This window comes from Alligator mississippiensis, chromosome 1 (genome assembly GCF_030867095.1).
Source record: "Alligator mississippiensis isolate rAllMis1 chromosome 1, rAllMis1, whole genome shotgun sequence".
NCBI lineage: Eukaryota > Metazoa > Chordata > Crocodylia > Alligatoridae > Alligator > Alligator mississippiensis.
In genome coordinates, this window is record NC_081824.1 from 321934183 (window position 1) to 321959301 (window position 25119).

A 25119-nucleotide genomic window follows, 5' to 3' on the forward strand; every position below is an offset into this window, starting at 1 on the left:
ACATTTTTCCTCCCTAGGTGCAGCACTTTGCATTTCTCCTTGTTGAACTGCATTCTGTTGTTTTGTGCCATTTGTCCAACCTATCCAGGTCTGCTTGCAGCTGTTCCCTGCCCTCCGGCGTGTCCACTTCTCCCCACAGTTTTGTGTCATCTGCAAACTTGGACAGAGTACATTTCACTCCCTGGTCCAAGTCGCTGATGAAGACATTAAAGAGTATCGGTCCAAGGACCGAGCCCTGCGGGACCCCACTGCCCACACCTTTCCAGGTCGAAGCCGACCCGTCCACTACGACTCTCTGGGTGTGACCCTCCAGCCAATTCGCCGCCCACCGGACTGTGTAGTCATCCAAGTCACAGCCTCTTAACTTGTTCACCAGTATGGGGTGGGATACCATATCGAAGGCCTTCCTGAAGTCTAAGTATACGACATCTACCCCTCATCCTGTGTCCAGGCGTTTCGTAACCTGGTCATAAAACGAGACTAGATTGGTCAGGCACGATCTGCCTGCTACGAACCCGTGCTGGTTTCCCCTCAGCATAATTTGTCCTGCCGGGCTCTCGCAAATGTGAGCCTTGATCATTTTTTCAAAGACTTTTCCAAGGATGGAGCTGAGAATGACTGGTCTATAGTTGCCTGGGTCCTCCTTCCTCCCGTTCTTGAAAATGGGGACCACATTGTCCCTTTTCCAGTCCTCCGGGATTTGGCCCGTGCGCCACGAGCGTCCAAATATTCCCGCCAGTGGCTCTGCAATGATGTTGGCCAGTGCCTTCAGCACCCTTGGATGGAGCTCATCTGGGCCTGCTGACTTAAAGGCATCCAGTTCTTCCAAGTGACTCTGCACCATCTCAGGGTCTACGCATGGAAATCTGGCGCCTTGCTGCTGCCTCTCTACAACCCCAGTGAGAGACTTGTCGTGCCCCTCGCTTAGGAACACTGAGGCAAAGAACTCGTTAAGGAGTTCAGCCTTGTCTCCCCTGTCTGTCACCAATTGTTTCTGCCCATTTAGCAGGGGTCCTATTCCTCCCTGGGCCTTCCTTTTACTCCCTATATAGCTAAAAAACAATTTCTTGTTGCCCTTTACTTGGGATGCCATCCTCATCTCCATGGTAGCTTTGGCCCATTTAACTGCCTCCCTACAAGCACGAGCAGAGGAGATATATTCGTCTTTGATGATCTCTCCCTGTTTCCACTTTTTATGTGCTCCCCTTTTGGCCCTTAGGCTGCCCTGGATTTCTCTGGTCAGTCAGGGAAGCCTCTTGGCCCCTTTCCCTCTTTTACCTCACACGGGGATCGTCTTGCTTTGTGCCCGAAGGATCATTTCCTTAAGGCACAGCCACCCTTCTTGGGCTCCCATCACTTCAAAAATCCTACTCTGCAGTGCGTCCTTGACTAATGTTTTCCTTGATGTATGTTTTCCTAACAAACATAGGTGGATGAAGAAAACAACAGATAGGAACATAAACAGTAACCTCTTTCACCGGGATCTTTAACTAACAGGAACTCACTGTTCAGAACTACAAAAGGGAATAATGGATTCTTCAGTTGATGACTGCCCCTAACATATCCTGCAGTGTACTTTCAAGGCTCGATGTGAGTAATATAGCCTCACTACTGCATATAATGATATCAACAGTCCATTAACAAAACAGCACGTCCTGTATTTTGCTTTGAAAGTAGAACATTTCCCTGAAAATTGACAACTTTCAGCTAAATTTAGAGAACTATATCCAAAGATTTCTGTAGAATGTAACAGCCTCTGGCTTGGTATAGGAGCTAAATTAGAAGGGTGATGGCACATGGAAATCTCTTCTAGTAGAACTCCAGGAGCATGAAGCTAAAATAGGTTAGACACAGCCACATTACCTTTTTGTTATCTCCTTAAATTTCTCATCCTGAAAAATTAAAAAATGCTATATCATATTTTAAAACACCTTATCAGCATCAGGGGCCACACATTACATAGACATCAGGGCCTGAACTGCCACCACTTTAATGAGGTTATGACCTGATTAGTAGGGCTGTGCGAAGCTTCGGGTGGTGATTCAATTCAGAGGAGATTCGATCCGATTCGGTGGCCGAATCTCCAAATCTGAATCGAATCAGGGGACCAATTTAAAGGTCCGAATCGATTCAAAGGTTTCCGAAGCTTCGGCAAAGATTTGGAGAGCTTTGATGATTTGGGCAGTCCCCAGTGGCTGCAACAAGGAGCTGCAGCCTCTCGGAGCTGGTAAGTACTAGGGGCAGGGGAGGGGCAGCTGGGGGAGGGGGACCATGGGAGGACCCCTTTCAGCCTCTCCCACCCCCCCCAGCCCCCCCAACCCCCGCCCACTCCCCCAGCCCCACCTTGGCTGCCCCGCCTGCCTCAGCTCCTGGTACTTTAAAGAAAAGCTCCGCTGCTCACCGGGTGCTGCTGGGCGGGGGGTGATCCCCACTACCCCCCACTATCCCATGCTGCATGGGGGGCTCTGCATGAGAAGCTCCACCCCCCCTGATCCCCTGGCCCCCCCACAGCTGCCCTGCCTGCCAGGGCTCCAGCCCCTTAAGAAAAAGCCAAAAAAAGGAGAAAAGTCCTGGGACTCACCGCTCCTGGTGCAGCCTTGGGGCTTCAGGGGGCTTGTTCAGAGCCCCCACATGGCATGGGGCAGCGGGGATCTCCCCTGCCAGCAGGAGAGGTCAGTCCCGGGGTTTCTTCAGGTTTTCTTTTCTTAAAGGGTCGGAGCTGGCCTGGGTGGGGCACCCGTGAGGGGGCTGTGGGAGCGGGGGGGTGGTTTGGGGGCTCATGCACAGTCCACCATTCAGCGTGGGGCAGTGAGGGGCAGCAAGGATCGCCCCCCCCCCCCCCATCCAGCAGCGTCTGCTGATCCGGGGCTTTTTTTCCCCCAAGTGCTGGAAGCTGGGGCAGGCAGGCAGACATTGCCGGCTGGGAGAGGGGTGGTGGATGGGCCTGGCCTGGCTGACTGGAGATTCAGAGATTTGGTTGCTTTTGAATCTCCACATCAGATTTGGCTGAATCAAATCAGGACAGTGATTTGAATCATCGAATTGAATCACTGTCTCCTGAATCGACTGAATCCGAATCCGAAGCAAATACTAGCCACTTCACACAGGCCTACTGATTAGAGTAGATGGAGAGAGAATAACAGACACACTGGGCGCATCTACACATGCTGTTATGGCGATGTTGTTACTGCGCCGTCATTTAGTACTTTCTTTAGGAAGTACTAAAAGACGGTGCAGTAACACCCCATACTGCTCCGTGCACACTGTGCATGGTTATTTTTAGGCACTACATTCCTGAAGTGATGCACTATAATGGGGAAGTGCATCACCACAGCGATGTAGCTGTGGCATCACAGTTCTTGCCTACAGATGTTACATTGCCGTAGTACGTTGCTATGTCGCTGTAGCATCATGTATAGATGTGTCCACTGTTCCTTTCCATGGACTATCATATCCCTCTGGATTCTAGCACGGTGTTTCAAAATCACATAAGTAGACTTTAAAAAATGGGAACCTGAGTGGCACAGACTCAATTCCCTTCAATCACCTGATTGCAGATTTAGGAGTCCAAATCTTGGACTGAGGCATCTTATTTTGAGTAGTGAGACGCATTTAAAAAGTTAGGCCCTAGTGCTGCTATCCTACTGTATGTAAAACTCTAATCTGCATCCCAAATTACCATTACCTTATTCGGCAATGAAATGAGTTATAAAATAGACTTTTAAGGCTATGGAGAGACATAACCCTTAACTGCTTTAAAAGAGGAGGGGGAGTTGCTGCTCCAGAGAGAACTCAGCTGTTCCAATGTAATGGTTAGGTCTGTTTGCTTCTATAGTGGTATAGCAATATTTCCATGGTCTTAACTCTGAATGGAACAGGGCAAAACTACAATGTGCAGGCATAGCAGTTGCATTGGGACAGCTTATACAGATAGCTCCTGCTACAGAGACCATTGTTGTATCTGTTTGTGCCTTAATTTTAGATTGCTGAAACCAGCATTTGCCTTTAAGCTTATTCTTAGTTGGTTTCTTATTGTTGAACAAGTTTCTAAGGTGCATCATCATCTTCAGCATCACCTTATTACTGTTCATTTTGACTCGGGTGAAGGCACAGTGCTATAATCAGGACACGTCTGGACCACTTGCACGACATTCCTGGAAGTGCTGCACAGATGCAAACCCTGCCTATGTGCTCCTCTTATGCATGTACTAGACTTAGAAAAAGCTGTAAGGAGGTATCAGATGCACCTCTGTTTCTATTCTTGCTTGTGCTTGAGATTGTGCTTGAAAGCAGCTCTACAGGCATGCTCAGAGCAGTTTCACTCCTTCAGTTCTGGGTGGGGCATGTGCACAGTGAGGGGGGAGAGGCAGTGTCTGGTTTTTAGCGGTGATCTTGGGAGCACCAGAGAAGCGGCATACACATGTTCTAAATGTACAGATGACCTGTTTTCTTCTTTGGTTGAAATAGTATTGAATGGATTCTTAAGCAGTCATTCTGGTGCCTTTATTGGCAGCAAGGATGACATTGCCAAGTCTGAGATCTCATAACATTTTCTCTGCTCTCCCTCTAATCCATTTGGAGGTTAGTTCAACCCTTCCTGCATATAGATCTAGGTTTTCAAGAACTTAACACACTGTGCAAGTCTGACTGAAAATGTCACAATAGGAATTCCTGGGTGCTGCTGAGCACATTGGAAGACCCAGTTTTTGATGAAACTGGGCTAGGCAGTAAGAGAAAAGGAATCATATGTGTTGCTAGTAAGATAATGTTAAGTTGGAGTCATTTATAAGGGTACAGGCCAAAAGATGTAAGAACTCTAGATTTTAAACTCTTAGGGTATTCCACAGTTCAGGGCTTAAAGGGCCAGTGCTAACTAAACTAGTTGATGAAGTGAGCTGTGGCTCACAAAAGCTTATGCATCTCTGATTCAATTACTCTATAAGGTGCACCTCTACCCTACCTTCCCACTTACCATCACTTATGCTGATTGTCTTTCTTTGGACAATGTAGAAGAGTACAGTATCTCCATTTCAGTATGGAGCTTCATTCTCTGGAGAGAAGCTGAATCAACAGTAGCTGCACAGAAGGATTTTTCAAACAATCAGTTGTTGAGATTGAAGGCTGGCTGGAACAGGATGGCACAGAGAAATGTGAGACCTAGGAAATATTTATTTCCTACTGTATTACTGTGACTTATATACTTTATTTCTACAGTGATAACAATTGTTTTAAAGCTGTACAAAACAACAGTTGGAATGTAAGCTGGGTAGGTTTAAAAACAAGTGGACGCCTTTTTTATTGGAACTTGCAATTAATGAAAGTTGGTTGAAAGTGGAGGTATGAGGAAGCAGCTAGTAGCAACATACATTAGAACTAGTTGGAAAATGCTGAAACATTTTCTTTCTTTGTCATTGTCCATAAACATTGTCAGAATTGATACTTTTTTGATACATTCATGCCTGGGGAACTGATTCTGGGGAGCTGGAACCGGAGGTGTGTTGCAATAATAAAAGTGGAAAAAATGATGACAAGGCAGAGGATTTCAGCCCTAGAGATGAACTTGAGTGGAATACCCAAAGTACTCCTTTTTATTGCAAGACATTCTTGAGAGGGATCTTATGTGCAATGTAAGTATCAAAAATAAACAGTGTGTGTTCCTGCCAAACAATGATTTAATATTTTAATTATTGTAGTGTAGCAGATACTGGCATGGGGGAAGATAGTCCAAGTGTTTTAGAACTGCCTTTATGAAGGTTTTGTTAACTGGAGGTGCAGATGGACACTATGACAAGATTGCACCCAGGGTGGACTGCGCATCCTTTAAGGATCCTCTGACCGTGCTGTGGTTTATCATCAGACCTGACATCTGCTGTATCTGTCGAATGGCATGGGTTGTGCAATCCCCATTGTGTTACTTGCTTGAAACTGAGCCGTCTCCTGCCTGGTCACTCAATTCACATATGGCAGTTTTGTAAAGAGTGGAATTTTTCAACAGCATTGGCACCATCCAAAGCTCTGAAACTCTCCCAGATATTCTGAATCAACAGCCTTTAAACAGTATGGTACCTAATGGCTAAAATACATTGAAAGTAGTTCCCATTTATAAGTGACTTTTGTGTAAAAGAAATTAAAAGTGCTAAGTGCAATTTAAAACTCCTTTTAGAATGGCATGAAAAGACAAGCTAAAAGTAAGGCTACATAGTACTAACATATCTTTCCAAGGGTGTACTGACAGATAGCTAATAAGTGCTTTGGTTAGTTTCTATGAAGAGCATACCCAGGAGAGTTATAACAGATGGTTGGATTGCTTTCTTCTTTCCCACTTCTAATTAGTCACACCCTGCACACCCATAAATGGAATACTGCATGATGGCATGTGCTTATGAGGAGATTTGTGGCCTAATTTACCCTGGGTAAAAATTAGGGATATATTTGTCTATAAATCTTACCCAATGACCTAAAACTCTTGATTTACCCTGACTGGTTTGGTTTCTTCTTCTGGCATTAGCAGTCACCACCGTACAACTTAATGCAAATACATACATCTTTTAAAGAGCATAAATATTTGGATTTATTACATAAGTTAGTTAGTTTTAGTGTAATTTTGTGCATTCTTGATTGCTTCTCAGCTTTCAGGTTCACAATGAAGGGGACCCAGGGGCCAGACCTACCACCCACCTCTCATAAGCATTCCCAGCTCAGATGGATAGTCCCACTGGCAGCAGTATTACAAGTCTGAGTGTATCCTCATGTGATAAGGGTTTTAGGTCACTCATTCCACAGGCCATTTGCATATTATGCCCCTGTTCAGCATCGGTGTATGCTGCTCCTTCCTTTTTCAGAATCACCTGTTCTGAAGTAGGGAAGTTTGCAGGTAGTGGGGTAGGGGAATTAACTTTGAATGAAATATATGTACAGCATGAATTTAGATGGCATGAATCCAAGGTATAGTGGGCACGTCTACATGACATGCTTACTGCGTGGTAGCCTAATAACACTGTGAGGTAGCGTGCTGGTCAAAACCCATTCTAATAAGCTACTGTGCAAGGTTATTAGGCTACTATGCAGTAACTGCCACAAAAAACCATGTTCTGGTACTACTGCACAGTAAATGTAGTTACTGCACATTCAGTTAGTACTTCATCAAGAAAGTACTAACCTAGATGTGCAATAACTATGGTGCATTAATGTATGTGTAGATGTGCCCAGTGTGTAGCAACTCCATGGGAGAAATAAGGCTGTATTAGAGCTTGATTCAAAACCTATTGAAATCTGTGGATAGAATTCAATACACTGCAACAAACCCTTAGGCTGCTAATGCTGTTAGCTGAAAAATGAAAAAAAAAAGACATCACACTAAATGATGCAAATCATTTAGTTTTATTATTCTTCAAATAGATAAAAAAGATGATAAAACATACAGCTAAAACATACGCTAATGTGCACTCAATATCTCTTCCCAAGACTCACTGGTGAGTTACATGGTTTTCACTTAAGTGTTCTCAAGATAGAATGAGTAATAAATCCACACAGCAATAGAATGATGGCTATATAAACCTGGCAGACCAGTCAGCAAACTTATTTAGAAGAATAAGAAGATTAATAATTATTACCACAACTCTTTCCTCTTGGGGCTGCTAATACATCTTCATAGGCACTTTTGCACATTTGTTTTGTTCTCCAAAATACCCCTCCCCTTATTATCATTGAAGCAGACAAAAATTGTCTTAATTGATTTCTAACAATGTTTTGAATTTTAGAAGAATTACAATAGCTGAAGGAATAGTGAGCTATTTCAGGAATAGATGAATCACATTTCAGGAAATGTGATCTGAACCTTCCTGTTGATTAATTTAGACAGCTTTCTGGTTTTCTGTTTACATTTCATACTCAAGACCCCGACAATTTGGTACCTTGGTATTAGATAGGGGTTATCTTGTATTCATCATGGGCATTACTCCTGTTCCATCAAGTGTATAAATATTTATAAAAGCACACACTCAGAAAACCTAGGTTATAAGCTGTCCTCCTCGTGTTCACAGTAGGCCAGAGGGTAGCCTACTGTGCAGACTCAGTCTATGTGCATATGCTTAATGGCCCACACTGCAGGAGAAATAGAATCACAAACTGTGTGTAAGTAGCAAGAAAGCCACTTATGTGACTAGCAAGCTGCCATTTTGATGCACAAAGGGAAACAGAATTCTGCCTCTAGTTTGCCCCTACTGTGCACGCTCAAGAGTGATTCAATATTGCCTCAGAGGCATATAAATCCCATTATGCTGTTTTGGCATTAAGTTTGCTGTGAATACATTAAAAATATCTCCCTAAAACAGTAGATCGGGGTGGTCAGCCCCTGGAGCTCCAAACGGATGTGTAAGTTCCTGTCCTGGCATGCAGCGCTGGGCAGAGGCAACGCAGGGCCCTTGAGTCTGATCCTAGTGTGTGGGGCTGTACAGATGCAGTGTGGGGCCCCATGGCCTAATCCCTTCATGAGGGACTGCCAGGAGGCAGCGCAGGGCCCTTGAGCCCAAACTGGGATGGTGCAGGGCCCAGTCTGCCTGCATGGGATCCGATCCAGCCCTCAGGCTAGCCCCACACTACATCTGGCCCAAAGGACCCAAATGTTGAGCACCACTGCTGTAGAAAACTGAACCCCATTGACTAGCAAATGATTGACACTGACCTGAGACCACTATTGTGGTACTTTGACTTTTAGCCTTGTTGTTAAAAGGGATCTGGCCAGAAAACACCACAGGGTAAACTGAGTTTCTAGGCCTGCCTCTCCCCAGTCACTTATGCTCACCCCAGTGATGGTGACTAACCTCTAGAGGAAGTCCCTGGAGTTCTTTTAATCAGGGAAGCACTGAGTCCTTGTAAGTGTCCTGAACTTGTTAGGGAAGGGAAATACAGGGCCTGATTTGTACCTGGAGCCAAGTCTACACACCCCACTTCCAGACCCTGTAAAGATTCCTTTCTATTACTCGTAGTCTAACATTGATCATGCTGGTACAGGCTTTCCTCCACTTCTTCTGAGGGACCCAATAAGACGAAGTATCCAAGAAGTCTCCTTCAAGACTTTTTGAGCTGCTGGCTTTTAACTGGGAACTTATGAAAACCTGGAAGCTTGTCCTAGAGGGCATCTCTGTTATGGCCAACAAGGGAAATGTCTCCTCCCTGTTACACATTCACCATATCATTATGTGGGTGGTAGAAGCCCTGTGGCATACTACAAATTTGTGTTGGTTGACATCAGAACCAGAAACCTGCAAACTAAAGTAGACCTCAGGGTGACAGGTCTAAGCATGTAATGACCCCCCTGGTGAGTACCTCACCTTCTCCTGCAAGAAGGTGAGGGTTGCAAGGGACAAGATCTGCCTTACCTGTCCTATCCCCCACGATTCTCTACTCTTAAACAAATCTTGTGAGAACATGTATCATGTGCATCCCTATGAAGTTCACTGTTGGACTCCTGCCCAGTGAATATCACTCATTTGAATAGGCTGCAAGCCATTTTGTTGTTGTGTCTTTGAACTGATCTCTGAAAATGTGTATGTGCGTGTGCTCCATACCTTCTCTTTTCTTATCTGGATGTCCCTCATAACATCAAGTAGTTGGACAGCCTGCCAACTTTGAAGGTTGCGGAGACTTGGTGGGCCAGCCTCTATTTGATCCTGGTCCCCAGCCTACCAGGGGTATAAGATGGCAGCTCAGTCTGGAGCTGAGAGCATGTGTGTGGTGACAGCCAATTCTAATTAGCTCCAAAGATTTGCTTGTTTTGCAGGGAGAAGGTAACACTGGCATACATCCTGCCAAGTTGCAACTCCTATTATGGCATCCCCATCCTCTCTCCCTCCTCCTTCCCTCTCTTCTTATTTACAGACACCAGTTGAAGCCCCATAAAGTCATAAAACCTTACCAGAATTTTTCTCATCCTGATCAAGCTTGTTGGAGGTACATTCTGAAATCTCCAGTCCCCTGTCATTTCACATTCCTTTGCTATATTCCTCTAGTTGCTTTGACTCTTTGAGAAGTGGTGGGCATATTTATGGCATCACCTTTTTGTTCCTGCAGTTTGACTGTATCTACATTCCTATCTCTGTTCTCTCATTATTTGCCTGTACCCAAGTGAACTCTAGCTTTCTGTGTGCCCTAGGTGTGAGGATATTGCCTCTAGTTTGGAGTGATTCAATAATGTGGTGTGAGGCCTATATTCCTCAAATGGTGCATAACTCCAACAATTCTTTGACAAATGAAGCAGGTGTTCTGTTTCCCCTTCCCTCTTCCTTTACCCCCATACTTGTTGCTAGCCACAATTTCCTTATTTAGCCAGTCCGTATGAAGTCAAGTCAGTCCTGAGACTGCTGCAACTGTTAGGGCAACCTAGATGCTGTTCATCATTGGTGATTCTTTGAGCAAAGTGACCTGGTGGTACCCATCTCCTCCTCAGGTATGGATGGCTGTTGGCACACATGGAGCTCATCTGCCCTTTGGCAGATCTTGTTTTTAGTCCTGCTGGGTATCCACATACCCTTCTCACCCATGCTAGCCCAGGTGGGGGCACTGGTTTAGTCACTGATAACCTGATCAGGGATTAGGCTGTACTGGTTTACATGGTACCAGATAGCTGACCAAGAGAGGCCTGGCCTGACAGTCATGAGGTCTTACATAAATACCTCTGTTTTTTCTTCTTCCCTTAATTCCCCATCCAATATTAGTTTTCACCTTCTAGGCAACTAGTTCCTATTCTCCACCCTTTTCTCCTCACTAGCTCCCAGTGTTAGTTTTTTCTAGCCTCAAACTCCCAATCTTATCCTTGCTTTCTTACCAGTCTAGGCCTGATTTTCTTTTTTCGTAGATCATAGATTTAGTAGTTTATTTTCCCAAATAATTGCAGCCTTCCCTTCACCTCCCAGGTCTAGTTTCTTAACCCAACCTTTCCTAATATCCTTGACAAGATATTTGCAAGACATTTTCCATTGTGATTCCTAGTCTCAGTAGAGTCTTTGCCCTAACCTTTTATCTTATGTTCCCATTACTGCAGGGAGTCAAATCAGACAGCTCCCTCCAACACCATGCCCAGGTACCAGCAGGAAATTGACAACACGGGAGAGATTAGCTTCCTGTACAGTTTGTGTAAACAAAACTGAAACTGAAACTATCATAATCCATGGTGGATCCACACCTTGGACACTGTGCTCAGTTCTAGTCCCTGCATCTCAAAAAGGAGATAGAAGAACTAGAGAAGGTATAGAGAAGAGCAACAAGAATGATAAGTGGCATGGCAGGGATTCCATATGAGGAGAGACCAAAGAAACTAGGCCTGTTCAGTTTAGGAGAGAGACACTCGAGGGGGCACATTATAAGGGTTTACAAAGTACTAAATGGCGAAGGAAAGCAAATCAGGTTCTGTTAGTGTTACTCCAATGGAAGAACTAGGGGGTCACAAAATGAAACTGGTAAGTAACAAGTTTAAAACTAACAGAAGGAAGTTATTTTACACAGGGCGCATCTACATATGCAAATAATCCCGGAACAGTTTACCCTTGAGTAAACTACTAGAGAGTAAACTCTCTTGGGCAAATGTCTACACATGCAGGGATGCAGAAGCAGATATGTTGCTCCTAGCAACAGACAGTTCTTGCTCCCTGTGGCCCTGAAGCTGGCCCCTGTAGCAGCCAGGGGGAGCTCTAGGCTATCCCAGGCAGCTGTCTCCTGGCAGGGGCCGGGGCTTTGCTGTCTGCCCTCAGGAGCTGCCTGCTGCTCAGGCAGGTTCTGCCACTTTAGCCTGGGTGGGGACAATGTCCCCCTGCACTGCCAGCAGGGAGCTTCCAGCCCCGACTCTGTGATCATGGGGCCCAGGCTAGGAGATCCTTATCTCTCAGTCTGAGCTTCACAGTTGCTGGACCTGGGCTGGGAGATCCTTATCTCAGCTTTGTGGTTGTGAGGCCAGTGCTGGGAGAGAAGGATCTCCCAGTGCTAGCTTCTTTACTGTGGAACTGGCAGATAAGGATATCCCAGCATGGGCCCTGCAACTGTGGAGCTGGTGCTGGCAGAAAAAGCTCTCCAGCCCCAGCCTTGCTGCCTGGCTGACGGGGAGCACCTTTGCTCCTGGTCAGGTATCTACACATGTGCTACTGTGCAGTTACTAATCACAAGTAAATTTACTCATGAGTAGAGCCAATTTCTGTGCAGCAAGATTCTGCATGTGTAGCCACAGATTCTTACTGTGCAGTAAAGCATCTTGTGTGGATGTGCCTACAAAGTGTGTAAGTAAAGTGTGGAGCTCATTGCCACCAGATGTTATGGAAGCTGACAGTTTAGCCAGATCCAAAAAGGGATTGGACAAATTATTGGAGGAAAGGGGATCAGTAGAATCATAGAAAATTAGGGTTGGTAGGGATCTTAGGAGGTCATCTAGTCCAACCCCCTCAGTAGCTATTGAGCGCAAGAGTAAGGGATACAGCCTCTGAATTATAACTTCCTAGCTCTTAAATGCTGGAGGCTGAATGTGAGAGAGGAACAGTGGAAAGAATCCTCAGTGTTTCCAGTTCACTCCAGTCCACTTTCTGCCACTGTGGCCAGGTACAAACATTACAATTTTATCAGCAGGGATCTAGGTTTTCAATTTGCCATGGAAAAACATGGATTTTCTCCTTTAATGGAGAAAAACCTGGATTTTATCCTGTAAAGGAAAAAAAAATGTGGGAAACCACTTGTTTCTACTTGCAGTTCCAGCCTGCAAGAGGCTGCTTGGGGTTGGGGGAAGTGGGAGGAGGCCAAGCAGATGGAGGGTTTGCCATTCATAGTTGCATGTGTGTGGCCAGCAATTCAGCTAGATAGCATGATGGAGAGCAGCTCCCTCAGCTGCCTGCAGGTAAGTCTATGGGGGGCATAGGTAATGCATGGTGGTAGGGGGGGAGCAGATTAAGGTGGCAGTAGCAGGTCATGCTGAGCCCGTATGGTGATGGAGGGAGTGGGGCAGGGTTGGTGGCTGGGGCTGGTGGTGCTGCCCAGCCAGGGCAGTGAACAGTGCCTGGGAATGCATGGCTGTGGGCCCTGGCCAGTGAGTGGGATGAAGCCATGGGCGCCTCATCTGGGAATTGGGAGTGGGGCTGGCAGGAGGGCTGGCTCCCTGCTACTGTGCACTTTCCTGGGGAGGGATCAGTCACCGCTCCCTGACACATTAGGGGGCCATGGTAGGCACATGTCTCCTCAGATTTGTTTTCCCACAAGGGGGCATGGGGCTGCAGCCTGGCTGGACCAGCACCCAGCATGGGAGGGTGGAAAAAGCTGGTGAGATTTGTTACTGCTGCCACCGGCATCATCACCAGGATCCCCGTACCAGGTGGGACAACATGGAGTAACACTGCACCTCCAGCAGCTCAAAGAGTAATGGACCAGGAGGGGGCCACACTGCCCTCACTTCCTTTAACCACCAGCCACTTATGCAGTGGGACTCCACTCTTCCCAGCTGCCATGGGATGGCCACTGTTGCTGCTGCTTCTCCCCTCAAGCTGCCTGTACTGCCCTACACCCCAGCTCCCCTCCAGGGTAGAGCCATGGCACCTGGTACATGAGCAGGTGGTGGTGGGAGGAGGTGAGGGCAGTGCCCCCCCCCCAAAGTCTGTTACTCCTTGTACTACTGGTGGCATGGCATTACTCTGTGGAATCACAGCTGGGGTAGGGGACCCAGTGGTGGTGGCAGCAGTGGCAGGAATGAGCCTTGCCACCCTGCTCCACTCTCCCAAGCTGGGTCCTGCACACTGGACCACAGAGGCAGCTCCTGCCCAGTGCTGGTCCAGCCAGGCTGCAACCCTGTGCCCTACTGTGGGTGCACAAATCTGGGGGGGGGGGGCATGCCCCCCACCAGTGCAGTGCCTATGGCATTGCCTGTGGTCAGGCATCCCTGTACCCCACACTCCCCCTGCCCCACATACTGGGGGGCTGGGGCCTGGGTGCCAGGGGTGGAATAGTGGGTCAGGAGTGAGGGGCACCAGCAGGATTGTGGGATGGGGTAGCTGCAGGATGGGAGTGAGGTTTACTGGTGGTTATGGGGGGCTATGGGTTGAGAGTGAAGGCTACTGGCAGGACTGGGGGAGCTGTGTCTTGGGAGTGAAGGGCACTGGCATATTAGGGCTTCTCAGCACCACAAAGCAGTGTGGGGGGGGGGCAGCTACAGTTGGACCTATATCCTGGTGAGTGAAGGAGGCAGGGGAGCTCTGATTTTCCATGATAAAAAAAACCAACATCAAATGCCAAAATATATAGGTATTTAACATATATTTTATTATAATGATTGAGGAACTGGTAGGCTTCCAAATTGCTTTAAAATTGTAAATATGTCAACAAAATATTGTGTTCAACTGATACCTATATGTATCATTTTAATTGCAGAAAAACATGGATTTGCGGGGGGGGGGGGGGGAGGGGAGGAGCCGGGTTAATCTGAGAATTTTGGATTCTTATCAGAGAATTTGGGATTTTTAAACAGAGAAAACCAGAATCTCTGTTTATCTAGATAAGTGATTGGAAACCAGTTTATACCCGTAATAGAACAGAAGTTCAGCACAAAAAAAGTGGTCTATACCTGTAACAGGATCCCTGTTAGGAACCCTGACAGCTGGGGGAAGACTCCCCAACCCTGCATGGGCAGCCAATGGGAAACAATCTTTAGGAATAAAAGAAAGGGGAAGTCCTGAAGAAAATTCCTTTGGGCACCACAAAAGGAAAGGAGCTGCTTGAAACTCCCGAGATAGAGGATCCTGTGGAGGGATCTGAGATCCAAGACAAGCACAGAGACTGAGGGACCCCAGAGGTGATGGGTCGGCAACCCCACTCACTACTTACGACAAACCTACAGGAACTTCAGTGAGTCTGGAAAAAAAAAATGCCGAGCCTCCACGCTGGGACGAGCCAAGGTTCAGTGCTAGGACATGTCTAGGTAGCACTAAAGTGAAAGGGGGGTCACAAGGCAAGACCCCAGAAGGGATGCTGATAACCACGCTGAAGCTTGAGGGGAGGGGGAAGCTGGGTCTAAGTCCCGTGGTCCTGGCATTAATGGCGGGAACATTCCCTGAGCCGCACTGGCACAGAGCGCGGAAGGAGAGACTGGGTGGTGCCCGTAACAAGCCGCTAATGAGTTAATTAGTGGCGGGAAGCCGAGACACGGGCAAAGAGGGAGCCACTTATCTTTTTCTTTTTTGAGTGGAAAGTGACTGGGACAGTAGTGGGAATACTGTGAGTAGCCCGTACTGAGAAAAGCAGATGGGGACGCCCTCCACTAGGGTTACCAGCACAGAACAGAAGCCACCAGGCTTCCCTCCACTGATACCAATGCCTCTGATCGTGTGTCCCTTTGATTGAATTGCCCTTGTAGTCGGACTGGGTACCAATTCATTCTTGTCATCATCGACTATACCACCCGATTCCCCAGAGCGGTACTGTTGAAGTCGGTGACAGCTACGACCATAATGGGGGGGTCTACTGAAATGGGTCACCTGGGTAGGCATCCCTCATGAAATTCTAACTGATCAAGGAAAAAACTTTGTTGAAGATCTTAAAGGGGGTCTGCCAGGTGCTGAGAATTAAACAGCTACGCACCTCCGTCTATTATCTAATTATTTATCTAATTATTTTTTTCCAAAAATTGTTTGGATTTTCACAGGGCTATCAAAAGTCATACCTATATGCAATGGCCATTATTCTACCAATTTCACATCTTGTCTCTAATACATGAATGTACTAGAACTGTTTGAAGAAAGGCTCACCAGAACTTTTTAGCATGGGACAAAGCAATGTGCATTTCACTACCCTTACCTTGGAAGCAGCAGAACCATATTCACTAATTAAAATATATATATTCAGCCTGAGGGAAAATTTTCATCTAAACAGTTAAAGTTTGACAGAGTCCGGGGAAAATGAAAGCAAAGTCTTATACTGGAAATATTAGGCGAATGTAAACTTTGACAGCACTCCTAGCCTGTCTAAAATTTCAGGATCATTTGTTGTGAGGTAATCTTTGACACTAATTATCTTAGAGAGTTGTAGAAAGGTAATTTGCCTGTCTTCTGAGATTTAATTAAATGAATCAGTCACAATGTATATGTCATCTGTTAGGGCTATCACGTTACTTACCAGCTTACTCCTTTGTGCAGTCTCATGCTGCTACAATTGCCATTAAATAGGAAATTCAGTTCCCACAAATAGGACAGTCTTTTTATAGCTTGATGCTATTTATTTGCTCTAGTTAAGCCAAATCTTTAAGTAATGATTGTGTGATTTCCAAGAGTAATTGGATACAATTTTTAAAAACTGTTTTGCAGGCACATGCACAAATATTATTCTATTTTGATATTTTGCTTGTTGTGCTAAGGGTGACTGAACATAACATAATGAGGAGAGACTAGAGAAACTTACGAGGAGAGACTAGAGAACCTGGACCTTTTCAGCCTCCGCAAGAGAAGGTTGAGAGGCGACCTTGTGGCTGCCTATAAGTTCATCACGGGGGCACAGAAGGGAATTGGTGAAGATTTATTCACCAAGGCGCCCCCGGGGGTTACAAGAAATAATGGCCACAAGCTAGCAGAGAGCAGATTTAGATGGGACATTAGGAAGAACTTCTTCACAGTTCGAGTGGCCAAGGTTTGGAACGGGCTCCCAAGGGAGGTGGTGCTCTCCCCTACCCTGGGGGTCTTCAAGAGGAGGTTAGATGAATATCTAGCTGGGGTCATCTAGACCCAGCACTCTTTCCTGCTTATGCAGGGGGTCAGACTCGATGATCTATTGAGGTCCCTTCCAACCCTAACATCTATGAATCTATGAACACAAAACAGGGCATTCATTTTAAAAAGGCAAGTGACTACAAAAGCTGTTTCAATCTGTTTACTAAAGCAAAGCATGCAAAGGTAAATTCTAGAGCAAACCAGATTAAGAATATATCATGTATTTTATTTATTTAGCATCTGAACTTGCTTCAGTTCCAATATAATGTTTTTATAAGAATCATCATCCAAAATCAGTCTTAAACTATTTAGCTTTCAGCCAGCTATGGAAAAGGTTAGGTCTCATTCTTGATTGTCTGTTTTTTGAGTTCTGCTACCACTGAACTAAATCCATGGCTGTGTATTGTGTATAGTGCTGCACACAGGACTCTTTATGGTAGGCCAAGAAGGAGGTGGAGAAGGAAAGATTCCTGTTCTCCTTCTATCTATGGAGAAAGCACAAACCAGAAGCCATTTTGTTCCTTCCAGGCATCAAGCTGGAGCTGGTAAATTTCTTATATTGCTCACAAAGGACAATATTGATTAGAAAAGAGAGGCAAGAGAATTGTAGGGACATGAACTGGAGACCACCATGCAGTTTGAGTATGGAGCTCTGCTCATTGTTTTGCGGACTTTGGAGGAAACAGGAAAAAAGGGTGCATTGGATTCAGGCAGGAAATTGACGGATGAAGGTGAGGGAAATTGTTGAATGGGTACTGGGCAATGGCAACATAAGCTTATGAAGAAGGGCTGCTCTGAATATTGGCAGTAGTAGGAGGAGAGAGAGAGACCTTCTTTATAGAGTCCTCATGATGGATAATTCTTTAGAAGGGAACTGTTTCTGGCCCCCAACACCCTCCAGTCTCTCCTATATATTGAACAAAACTTTTTCCATAGGAGAGGATTAGGCGGGTGTCACATCTTTTGTCCATCTGTCTGGCTCACTCATCCCTTGCTCTGGTGTGTACTTATTTTTTTCTTCTCTCTCCCTGTCTCCCTTGTTTTTGCAATTGAAAGAGATATAACCCCTCAGTTTATGTGTATTAGAAAGCTTGTCATTAGGATAATAAAGCCTGGAAAACCCTGTGCTACACACTTCAAACCAGAAGGCTCAACATTATTGCCTTTACAACAGTTTTACAATGTGGTCTATATCTGTATTGATCTGGGCACCTTACTTCAGGAAGGATATGGAAAAGCTTGAGAGAATCCAAAGGAGGGCCACATGCATGATTAGAGGCCTAGAGACCAGATCATTAAAAGAGAGGCTGAGAGTCTTGGGACTGTTCAGCCTGGAGAAGAGAAGACTCAGAGGGGACTTGGTGGCAGCCTACAAATATATCAAGGCTGTATATCATGGCCTAGGGGAACATCTATTCACCAAGGCCCTCAGGAGGGCAAGAAATAATGGGCACAAACTGATTGAAGATTGCTTTAGATTAGACATAAGAAAAAACTTCTTTACAAGTTGAGTGCTTAGGATTTGGAACAGGCTTCCCCCAGTGGTGGTACAGTCACCCACCCTGGTGATCTTCAAAAAGCATCTTGAAGCCCATCTTGCTGGGGTCATTTGACCCCAGCAATCTTTCCTGCCCAAGTGCAAGGGGTCTGGACCCGATGATCTGTAAGTTCCCTTCCAGCCCCTAACATCTATTAAACTATGATCTTACTCTGACATGATGATAAATCTGATTTATTATGTATGTGAAACAAGATCTCACTGGGCGCGTCTACATAAGATGCTAAATGCACAGTAGACTAATTCTGCTGCACATTAGCATGTCACAGCAAAAGCAGTGCTAATGCGCAGTAGAATTAGTCTACTGCACATTAGTGTCACTAAGAAGGTGTGTGTTGAGTTAGTACCCATTATTATAGTGCATTAATACACATGTAGACACAATGAAATGTAATTTTGCTTCCCTGAAACTCATCTTAAACTCCCCCACCTTGTCAACCAGTTGCCTCTTTTAAATCTACCAATTAGATTAAGATGTCTGGTTGCCTTGTAACACCACCAGATGAATGCTGACAGCTCAAGTGACCACGAAAACATTAATAAGAAAGGGTAAGAAGTTTAAAATAAAATAAGGCAATCTTTCTTACCTGTTGCACTGAAGGAAGTATGCAAATGACAAGTCCTTAATACACTGCAGATTTACTCTGAAGTCGTCATTTGTGGGTATTCTTTTGGGTGAGTGGATCCAATTACTTGCCTTGTTTTTGTATGTTTCCAACTGGAAATATGTGAAAAATCCTAGATCAGGGGTGGGCAAAATGGCTGGCAGCCAGAGTCCATTTCCCAGCAGCCCATGCCAGTGCAGCTGGAGCCAGTCTCCATGGCAACTTCAGCCTTGTGCTCACAGTGCAGGTGTGGCTGGGGTCACCGTGGAGACTAGCCCCAGCCATGTGGGCAGGGCTGCTGGGGAATGGAGTTCACTGCAGGCCTGTGAGCCAGACTTTACCCACCCCTGTCCTAGATGAACAATAAAGTAGATATAGTGTTGCATTAAACTGATTCATAAAGTTTAAAGCCAAAGACCATTAGAATTATATAATCTGAATGTGGGCATGACACAGACCATAGAATCTTGCTATCATTTTTTTCATCAAGTATGTTTGATCTATAGCATATTTTTCAGAAAGACATCCAGTTTTGAGCTAGAAACTTCAACTGATTGTGAGTGTGAGATTTATTCAAAATCTGCTTTGCTGAAGTGTAAACCCGTTGCTTCATGTCCTGCCCATGGTGGCAAGGGGAAGTAGTTCTTCTTAACAAATATTCTCATGTCCCTCTTCAGTTGCCTTTTCTCCAAACTAAATATACCAAATCTTTCAATCTTTGTACTAATTGCATTCCAGCCTCTTTATTATTTTTATCACTTGCTTCTGTTTCTTCTTCAGTTTCTCCACATCCTTCTTAAATTATAAAGGCCTGAATTGCAGGAAGTTCTCTATCTGAGGCCTAGCCAGTGCCAATGTGAGTAGTACAGTCATCTCTTGTTTTTCATAAATACTGCTGTTAATGCAACCCCAAATTACATTTGTTTTTTAGTGGCTGCACTATATTGCTGACTCATGCTGAGTCTGTGATTTACTAAAACTCCCAGATCCTTCTCAGTTAAGCTACCTAGTCAATTTTATTCCATTTGCTATTCATGCCTTTGTTTTTTCTTTCCTAAATACATCATCTTAACATTTGTCCCTGTTGAATTTCATTCTGTTGTCTTGTGCTTTGCTCTCTCATATATCTAACTCCTTTTGAATTCTAATCTTATCCTCTGGGATATTTGCAAGCCCTTTCAGGTTTATATGATCTACAAGCTTGATGAGGATGCTTTGTATTCCTGAATTCAAATAATTAATAAGAGTGACAAACTGACCCAGAACTGACCCTTATGTCATCCTGCTTGAAACCCCCTAACATTTCTGACATGGATTCATTTACAGTTACTCTCCGCTTGTGGTTATTCAGCCAGTTACATATCTAATTTTATCTAGTAATCTTATTTAGCCCCCATTTCTTTATTTTTGACAATGTTAAGGGGGGGCTGTATCAAAAGCCTTACTGAACTCAAGGTGTTTTAATTTATTGCATTCCTCCCTCATCTACCAAACTACTTATCTAGGCACAGAACAAATCAAGATGACTTGGCATGATTTGTTCTCAACAAATCCATGTCGCGTCTTAGTGACCTTGTCCTCACCCTTAAGCAAAAATGGGCCATGAACCTGAAGGTGATAGCAGAGTTGGGAGGAAGTGATAGAATTCATGATCCTAAGAAAATGAAGAAAAGACAGATATGAGGTTAGCAAAGGAAGACACTGGACTTCAAAATGTAAGATTTTAACCAGCTCAGACAAACAGGAGGTAAAGTCCCATAGGAGACAGATTGAAAAATAGTGGGGTTCCAGAGGGTGTGCTATTGGAAGCTCAATAAGAAGCTATTCTGACACAGTGACAAGCTAAAACACAAACAAACAAAAACAGAGGGTCCTTGGTTGTATCTCCTGATTCTTGCAACAGAAAGTTGTCATCTACACATGTTTAGAACTAGCTGGACATTTTATGTTTTGTTGTATTTTTCTTCCAGTAGACATTAGGGAAATTAAAAATTTCTCATTAATACTTCTGCATAACTTTTGGATATTCTTGTCACCTGAAAATGCCCCATTCACTTCTTATTTTTAATATGGTGGTCTCTAGTAGACCCCCACCATAATTTCACTATTGTTCTTTTGCCCCTCTATCTTCACCTAGATATGCTCAAACTTACCACTTTCTTCCTTATGGACCTGGGAAAGAACATGTATATTCTTGACGTATAGTGCACTTCCTTTTTTAAATCAAACCCATCTTTCTGAAATGAAGTATACTGCTCAATTTTTATATTTCAGTCATGGGAGTTATCCCACCAAATTTATGTAATGCCAATTAAGTCATAATGTTCTTTGCGTATTATACTGTATTTACTCAAAGAGAAGACAACCCTGAGTGTAAGATGTCCCCTCACACCCAATAACTAGATACTATATATGGCAAATTTATAATTTTTAAAATAATTTTCCAGGTATAGAATATGGAGGTTTGCCTTGAGTTTGCCCCCCTCCCACTGCTAATAAAAGAAGATGGTTTAAAGGATATATGGGCTGGTAAGAAGGTGATTATATGGATGGAATTGAGTATGAGACATGTGCTGAGGATTGATTTCGTATTAATGTCAATTGAGCTAGGGATTGGAAAGAAGTAGATCTTAGATGTGATCTTCACCAATCATCAGATGCTGAGAATGGAAGTGAGTTTATATAAAAGCAAAGGTAGGGGGAAAGGGATGTGGAAGTTAGTGTTCAATTATTACAAGATGAGAAGACCTGTCAAAAATATGTGGAACTGCATAAAGGATGGAAGACTCTGAAGAAATACTACAAAAGTGTCTGGGAGTGGTGGACTATAATGAAGAGAAGAACAAGAGAATTACAGAAACATTGGTCAAAGGGGAGTGAAGAAGAGGGTGAAAGAGCTAGAGGAATTGCAGGCAAGGAAGCAGGAATTAGTAAAGGAGGTGGTAAGAGGAGTATGAGTGAAAGAAGAACTGGAAAACATAAAGTGAAGGGCTGAAGAATGGTTCCAAAGGAAAATGGATGAAAAAATCTTTCTGATGGGGAAGGATTGTGTAAGGGGGTTTTTTTTTGGGTGAAATTGAGGAAAAGAAGCAAGGAACTTAAAGCAGCTAGAAATGAAGAAGGCATTTGAATAGAAGAGAATGCAAAAGTATTGGATTTGGTGGTGGAGCTTTATAAAGAGCTGTACAAAAGAAGAGGAGTAGATGGAAGAAAAATGAAGGTGTTCCTTGAGGAGATAAAGGAAGGAATAGAGAATGGAAAGAAACAAAAATTATAGGAGAAGTTAAATATGAGAGAGGTGGAGGGCTGCTTATAAGCTTGTAAGAGAGGGAAGATGCTGGGAAGAGACAGATTTCTGGTGGAATTCTATGAAAAATTTTGGCAGTGGCTGGGGACAGATATAATAGACATACAAGGAAATAATGAAGGCTAGGGAATGGGAGAGGATTTTGCAGAGGTGTGGTAATTTTGATAGTCAAGAAGGGAAAGGAAGACATGTTAGGCAACTGGAGGCCAAAAACCTTTTTAAACATAGGCTACAAATTGAGGGCAAAAGTATTGACCAATGAATGTGTGACTATATAGCAGATGTGTTACAAGAACAAATGTGTGCTGTTCTGGAAAGGAAGATATCCCAGATCCTATGGTTAATGACAGATGTCATATCAGATGTGCACGAGAGGAAAAGAAACAAGGGAATAATGAATTTAGACCTGGAAAAAGCTTTTGATAGGGTTGAACATGATTTCATGTTTGAAGTATTGTGGAAGATGGGGTTTCCTGAAAAGATGGTTGGATAAGTCAAAGTGTTACACAGTGGGCATGTCTACATGAGATGCTACTGTGCAGTGGTTACTGGGCATTTATTTAGTACTTGTTTTACCTGCGCTACTACATCCCCTTCCCCCCACCCCAGCCTGTCCCTCACCCCCTGATGCCTCCACTTCCATTTTCACTGACTGGCTTTCTTGCCTGCATTGCATGCTAGCCTCTGGCTTTTTACTATTCCTTCCATCCAGGAACAGCACACTGTCCATTCCTGATGAATGTTAAAGTGTAATTGATGTCAGTCTTGCATCAATTTAAGTAATCGATTAATCTCAGATGGTTACTACCTTCTCCGTAAGGTTTTCCTTTTTTTTTTTTCCTTTACTAAGGCAGTCGTTGCTCTTCAGCCGGTTGGCTGAAGACTGCCAGGACCCTTCTTGATGCTATATTCTGCACACCCACAGTCTCACCTGCTATGACTTCCTGATAAGAGAGAAAAGAAGAAATGTCTGGGCGTGTAGCTTCTTACACAATTGGTCCTTATGTTCACCTTAGTATAGTGAGGGCTCCACCAATCCCTATAACCTCTCCCATTCCACCAGGAGTTAACTTATAGTCCATATAATCTGTCAGAGTCCTTCTTATGCTTCTGACTCTCACTTGAGCTCTGACCCACGGGTGAGCTCGCCCTGCCCAATGAGCCACCCCTGCACCAAGTGGTTTATAGTCCCCATGATCTCTGTTGCTGTATGGGAAACATCCATCACCTTGGCTTGAAGGAGAGCCCACCGATGGCCTGACTGGTCGCACCAGTGCCCTGTGAGGGAGAGGTAAGCACCTGTAGTTTTTTGGGGGAAAGTAAAAGAGAAAGTGTAGCCAAAATGGAGCTATATAAAACCAGGGAATTAGGAGGCTGGGGAAGGCCAGATTTGGAAAGCTTTATACTTGTATGCTTAGTTTATAAGTATGTTCTGTAAAGAGACAAAGGAAGGGGTGGGGAATACTTCATGTTTCTGCTATTACTTAGTAGGAAGAACATTAAGAAGTTGGGGTATGTATGGGGGAGATTGAAAAGGCTGTAGGTGTGGCAGCCACTGGCCTACTATGGAATTTGAGGGAGTGGGATTAGAGTACTTGAAAGACTGTAAGAAGGTGATTAAGGTGAAGAAAGAAAGCTAAGTAAGATAAGACAATAGTTGGGAACCTTATGGAAAGACTGATGGTAAATGTGTGGAAAGAAGTGACCAATAATAAATTGAAAGGAGAACATATGGGTATTATATAGAAGACGATATGGAATTTTCTTTCTGTGAGAGGCGTTCAGCATAAATGGGATTTGGTAAAATTGGTGGCATGCCTGAGAGGGATGTGAGGCTGAAGAATCTGTATCATATGTATTTAGTAGTAATTTCTATTTAATCTTGTGCATTCCCCATACTCCTTGTTTTTGCATAAAGTATCAAAGATACTTTGTAGGCTGCCATACTAAATCTCCTCTGACATCTCTTTTGCCATATCATTGGTGGGTTTCCAGCGCTTCTCCGGAATTAGTTCTCTTCTGTTGGTTTCCACCCCTCAGTCTTGAACATAGTGCGGCTGGTGGGTGGTCTTTGCCATCCTCCATGGGGCCTACTTTAAAGCTCTCTTCAGCAGGTTGACTAGACAATGCCCAAAGATGCTCTTCCCAATCTTTGTCAGATGGATCGCCTCTCAGGACAACAATCCCCTTTCTATTACTGAGAAATCCAAAGCCTTCCCATCAAGATCATCTTCTGAGCCCTATGTTTATTTCCATGATGGAAAGATTTATGCCTAAAGGGATTACATTTGCTGATGATACCAGGTTTGGTGGCAGCAAGGTAACAAGTCGAGTTGGCACTCTGGAGAAAACCCTGAGGAAGGTGGGGTAGGGTGGGGTGGGGAGGGCACCGATTCTGATGGTGGGGGGGATGCAGGTTCCAGGACTGGGGGCACATGGGTAGCAGCTTTACCCATGTCCAGAAGTCCTAAAGAGTCTCTGAATGAGCTGCTGTTGTAGCCATCATGTGCTCAGCTTGCCCCATCTGTTGTACTTAAAAGTATCAGCATCAGCATCAGCATCAGCCAGGGACTGTTCTGAAGTTCCTGAATGGGTATGCTGCCAAGGCACAGACTCTGTGGGGCTGAGGGGGGAGGTGGGTGGTGCAATTCCACTGGGTATACAATGGCCAGGAATGGAATTCGTTTGAAAATCAGAGGATGGCTTCTAACCAGAGAAGTTCTAAAACTATTTCAGAAGAAATGGTGAGGACAAGCAGTTTAACTAGTTTAAAAATGGAGCCTGAGCAGTTTATGAAAGGGATTATAAGGTGTGATTGTGTGTGACAATGGGGGGACTTGCTGATCACAAAGGTCTCTTCCAGTCTTGTGTCCCTAATCAGTTTTTTTCATGTTATGTGGCCAAAAAAAAAAAAAGCAAAAAAAGCAA